Genomic DNA, 6,360 nt, shown 5'->3' on the forward strand with positions numbered 1-6,360 from the left:
AGCCGAAACACATTGGATTTTTAAAACTTTTTCTATTGAACATGCCATACAAATAAAGGCATTTTAATTCATATGAGGAGTGCCTTGGTCCTCCTTTCTTTTTGATGACCTGGTTCTATAACTGATTGGAAAGTTGAGCCAGATTTTAATGTTCCTTTTAATGGCATAGAATGCTCATCTTGCTTTGTCTCTCAGCTCATTCACAGCCATGTGAAACCTACCTGTGTTGCTGATATTTAGTCCTAGATACGTGTATTCTTTTTAAATATATTTTTTTTACCCCATTTTCTCCCCAATTTTGTGATATCCATGTGGTGTAGTCTTGTCCCATCTCTGCAACTCCCGTACGGACTTGGGAGAGGCAAAGGTCGAGAGCCGTACGTCCTCCGAAACAAGCCACACTGCTTCTTGACACAACGGCCACTTAACCCTGAAGCCAGCCGCACCAATGTGTCGGAGGAAACACCATTCACCTGGCAACCGTGTCAGCATGCATTGGGCCCGGCCCGTCACAGGAGTCGCTAGTGCACGATGGGACAAGAACATCCCTGCCGGCCGAACCCTCCCCTGGCCCAGCGTCATCAGGGTTAATTGTGCCCCACCCCATGGATCTCCCGGTCGTGTCCGGCTGTGACAGAGCCTGGACTCGAACCCAGAATCTCTAGTGGCACAGCTAACACTGTGATGCAGTGCCTTAGACCACTGCACCACTCAGGAGGTAATACATGTAGTTTGTGGTGTGTTCTAATAGAAGTGTGTCCGAATATAATTTATATTTGTCATCCTGATTTCCGGTCAGAACCCGGGTCTAACAGAACCTGTGCAGATGATCTAGATGCTGATGTAACCTCTCTTTAGTGGGAGACCATAGCACCAGGTCATCTGCGTTCAGCAGACATTTGATTTCAGTGTTGTGTAGGGTGAGACCAGGTGCTGCTGATTCTTCTAATGTTTTTGCCAATTCATTCATGTAGATGTTAAATAGTGTTGGACTTATTGGGCAGCCCTGTTTCACTCCACGTCCCTGAGAGAAGTCGTCTGTTTGCTTGTTGCCAATTTTAACCGCACATTTGTTTTAAATGTACATTGTTTTTATAACATATGTTTTCCCTCCAATACCACTTTATATTAGTTTATAAAAAATACCTTTGTCAAATTTAATCAAATGCCTTCTTGAAGTCTACAAAACACAAGTAGATTTTGACTTTGTTTTGGTTTGCTTGTTTTTCAATTAGTGTGGAGGGTGTAAATGTGGTCTGTTGTACGATTTAAAAAAAAAATCCAATCTGGATTCTGCTTAGGATGTTGTTTTCATCAAGGAAATTATGTATGATACTGCAGAGAATTTGCTGTTAACACACATTCCTCTAATTATCTGGGTCAAATTTGTCTCTATTTTTATAGATTGATCACACCAATCTTTGGTTCCAAATATTGGGGAAAATACCAAAACTGTTGAGTTTGAGTACAGCCAATTTGAATTTGTGAAACGTATATTTGATCATTTAATTTAAAATACCATCAGCAACACAGTCCTGTTTGGGTTGGAGAGTGCATAGTTTTTCCCAATAATTATTTTTCTGTAATTGGGGTATCCACAGGATTCTGATAGTCTTTCACTGCTGATTTCCAGGATTGTCATTTTTCTTATTTTATATATATATATATATATATATATATATATATATATATATATATATATATATATATATATATATATATATATATATATATATTTGTTCTGGGCTCTTGTTATAATGCTGTAGAGGTTTGCAAAGTGATTCCTCCACATATCCCCATTTGTGGATAGCCAGGTTTGTTTAATTTATTCAAATTCTCCCAGAAGTGGTTTGATTCTACGGATTCCTCAATTACATCCAGATGATTTCTAATGTGGTGTTCCTTTTTTGTTCTTAGGGTGTGTTTATATTGCTTCAGTGTTTCCCCATATTGAAGGTGTACATTTGTGTTTTCTGGGTCTCTGTATTTTTGATTAGATATATTTGTCAATGACGTTTAGATTTTTGCAATCATCAAAACATTTTTCATTGTCTTATTATTTTGCTTTGTTCTTATGTTTCTTTAGATTAGCCAAGAAGGCTAATTTGTCAAATATAAAGTTTATGTTCTAAACGGCCACATTTTCAGTTTCAACAATGTTAAGGCAAAACATTTGTCCAGGAGAGATTGTATCTTTTGGCTACTAATTGCTTTTTGATAGATTTCTGTACTATTTGCACTCCATCTATAGGCCTGTTGAGTATGGGGTCAATTTCACGCCATATGTATTGAACTCAAAATGAAATTGTGGACATGAAAAATGAAGTTGAATGTAAACATATTTTTGAGGACTGGTGAAATTAATGGATGTTGAAATCAAAAATCAAACAATTGTAAACAAAAATAAGACCTCCAAAACCCCAAAACTTGTAAGCAAATCATTTTAAAGCGAGAGCAAACACTTTGAAAAAATGATAAAAATATATATATTTGAAAACGAATGCAAAAATATATTTGGGTTAAACTTTCCCAGCAAACAATCCTATTGAATACATTTTGCCTACGCTCTTGCCTGCATGTACTACCTTTTTGGTTACGCTACTCGTATCTTTGCTTTCGATGTCTGTTTCTTTTCTTTCACTGCCAGTCTTTTCGATTGTGAGTTTTGGCATAATTTTTCCATGAAGGACGGGGTTTCGAGGGTGCTGTAGACAATGAGTCGCCATTGGTCCAGTGGTTTTGGAGTGAGGGGCTGGAGGGTGTTGGAGCTGGGGTGTGGCTGGTCTGTGCCGGTGCCACTTTCAGTTGGAGGCTGTTCTGTGGGTTGGGGAGGGCGGGGGGTGCAGCAGGCAGGGCTGGGGAGGCCTGGCTGGTTGAGTTGGTCTCCTCTGCTGTGTGAGGGCAGGTCATAAAGTGGTGATCTAGCTGCTAACAGCCTGTCGTCTGTTGTCTTTCTTTACTGCAGCTCCTCTCTTAGTGTGGTCAGCTCATTATTACTGCTCTGCCTGTGATTTTGGAGCGTACCTCCTTTGTTATATCAGCCTGTTCTTGCGAGTCCATCTCTCTCTTGCTGAACCTCTATCAGCTGTGTTGCATGGCTGCTGTTCTGCTCTGGCCGCACCTTGGTTAGGAGATTCTCTAAGGTGTGGATGTCTGGTTGCCGTTTGCCTCAAGCTCTCCCTGAGCAGGACAACCTCCCCCTCCAGTTTGGTGAACTCATCCTTCATGGCAGCCATGGTGGTGAGGAGGGCCTGAGCCTGCTCTGCACTGAGGGGGTCGCTCTCCTCCTGGGGCGTGTTCTGCACTGTGCTTGATGTGCCTTTTTGGGTGGGGATAGTGGAGTTTGTCTTGTGGGAGGGCATGTCATTGGTGGTGTCCTCTCTCTCTGCTCTCTCCTTAATGGTCTGAAAGTCTGTTTCAAACAGCAAGGTTACCTTGCACCATGACAGTCCCAGTCTTGTAAAAGTTGATTGTTATCATGGTGCCGTCAGGGTCGTCTGTCTCTTTGACTTTCAGCTTTCAGCCATGACAGATGTTCTCTTTATGGATGGGCAGACTGCTGAGCTCCATGTATTTGGCTGGTCAGTGAGAAAGATGAGATTACTCACCACCGTTTTTGTAGAGGTCTATGAAAAGGGTTTCTTACCTCCCCTTTAGAAGGTTCTGTTTAAAAGCTTTCCTCGTTGTCATTTTTGGCCTCTGGAGGGTAGAGAATGGTCTCAGCGCTGATGGGGACACGGTGCCTGGGGACTCTGCTACTACTGCTGCTGCTGATCTGTTCTGCTGCACTGTTGCTGTGGCAACCGGTTTTGTTTGTCTGTTGCTAGCTAACTCTAATTTAGCTCAAAAACCAGCAACAAGGGTGAACAATTCTTCACACAAAAAACAGAACATATGTTTAAAGTTAGTTCCGTTCTCTTTTTTTGGTTTACTCACTCAGTTTGGTCGTTTGATGTAGTATCAACTCCCCTTGCTAGATTTGTTCTAGCTAGCTTGTTAGCCTGCTGGCTAGGTTGTTGTTGTGTAGCTAGCTAGCGAGGGTCAAAACTTCTTAATTTGGGGCACAAAGTTACTTTTTTTCTATTCTAATTGAATAGAGTTCTTGTTCATCAGTTGTCTTTATTTTTAGATTTGAGTGCTTATCTCATTCTAAAAACATAAATAAATCAGGAGTTCAAGTTGAGCATGTCTGTAGCTCTCTCTCTCTCTGCTCTCTCGCTGTCGGTCTCGCTCTCTTTCTCTCTATCTCTCTCTTTCTCTCTTTCTCTCTCTCTCCCGGTCTTTCTCTCTCGGTCTCTCCCTCCCGGTCTTTCTGTATCATCTCTGGATGTGCTGGCTCAAGCATGTTCTCTCCCCCCTCCCATGTAGATAACACATCTTGAGCTGATTACTGAACGGTGTAGGTTTTATGGCGGTGATTTTAATTGGTCAACCTTTGGAAATGAAGTGGTGATTAAAATTAAAGTGTCATGGCCAAACAAGTACAAGGCTGTTTAGTCGCTTATAGAGAGGGTCTTAGTTAATGAGTCGTTAGATATCATGTAATGTATCATTTCTGGATGGCTGTAGGACTCATTTCATAAAATAGGGAACTGAAATGTATACTGTGTAAAATTAATGCTAGTGTTGTAATTTCTATGGCGTAGTAATTTGTTGGACTAGAATCAGAATAACTTACTATCCAAGTACATTTACGTATTCAGGCCCCTTGACTTTTTCCACATTATGTTACGTTATATCCTTATTCTAAAATTGATTAAATAAAACATTTTCCTCATCAATCTACACACAATATCCCATAATGAAGTAAAAAGTAAAAACAGGTTTTTAGAAATGTTTGCAATTTCTTATTAAACTGAAATACCTGATTTAAATAAGTATTTAGACCCTTTGCTATGAGACTCGAAATTGAGCTCAGGTGCATCCTGTTAACATTGATCATCCATGAGATGCTTCAACAACTTGACTGGAGTCAACCTGTGGTAAATTCAATTGATTGGACATGATTGGGAAAGGCATACGCCTGTCTATATAAGGTCCCACAACTGACAGTGCATTTCAGAGCAAAAACCAAGCCATGTGGTTGAAGGAATTGTCCGTATAGCTCCGAGACAGATTTATGTCGAGGCACATATCTAGGGAAGGGTACCAAAACATTTCTCCAGCATTGAAGTTCCCCAAGAACACAGTGTCCTCCATCAATCTTAAATGGAAGAAGTTTGGAACCACCAAGACTCTTCCTAGAGCTGGCTAAACTGAGCAATCGGGGGAGAAGGGCCTTGGTCAGGGAGGAGACCAAGAGCCCGATGGTCACTCTGACAGAGCTTTAGAGTTTCTCTGTGGAGATGATTGCCCTTCTTGAAGGTTCACCCATCTCTGCAGCACTCCACCAATCAGGCCTTTATGGTAGAGTGGCCAGACGGAAGCCACTCCACAGTAAAAGGCACATGACAGCCTGCTTGGAGTTTGCCAAAAGGCACCTAAATACTCAGACCATGAGAAACAAGATTGAACTCTTTGGCCTGAATTCCAAGCGTCACATCTGGAGGAAACCTGGCACCATCCCTACGGAGAAGCATGATAGTGGCAGCATCATGCTGTTAGGATGTTTTTCAGCAGCAGGGACTGGGAGACTAGTCAGGATTGAGGCAAAGATGAACGGAGCAAAATACAGAGAGATCCTTGATGAAAACCTGCTTCAGAGCGCAAAGGACTGGGGCTAAGGTTCACCTTCCAACAGGACAACAACCCTAAGCACACAGACAAGACAGCGCAGGAGTGGCTTTGGGACAAGTCTCTGTCTGAATGTCCTTGCGTGGTCAAGCCAAAGGCTAAACTTGAACCCGATCAAACATCTCTGGAGATACCTGAAAATAGCTTTGCAGCAACTCTCCCCATCCAACCTGACAGAGCTTGAGAGCATCTGCAGAGAAGAATGGGAGAAACTGCCCAAATACAGTTAATAATGGAACAACATCCACACCTAGCCTACAGTGACACATGTTCCCCTGAAGACAATATCTGCACAGGGGCTTTCTGATTTTTAAATCCAAATCCAATCTGATTGACAGAATAGTAATTTAGGACAAATAAGTTAGTCTTTTTCATCATTACTCCCTCCCTCTTTCCCGTCCTCTCTCATAGACAAAGTTCAGCCTTTGGTTGGTATTGCCTGCTTTTAGAGAGGGTGCAGTGAATAAATGAGTCCCTCTTTTACAGGACAGTCAGGTACATGGAGAGATAAAAGGATAAAGAAAGGAGGAAACAGAGGTTAGGACCACAGTCTGACAGCAAAACATAAAAGCAACCTTCTCAGCCTGTCGCGGTGTCTGTCTGTTGACAAGGCCTTGCCCTCTAGAT

The sequence above is a fragment of the Oncorhynchus clarkii genome, chromosome 11, assembly GCF_045791955.1.
Source record: "Oncorhynchus clarkii lewisi isolate Uvic-CL-2024 chromosome 11, UVic_Ocla_1.0, whole genome shotgun sequence".
Lineage (NCBI taxonomy): Eukaryota > Metazoa > Chordata > Actinopteri > Salmoniformes > Salmonidae > Oncorhynchus > Oncorhynchus clarkii.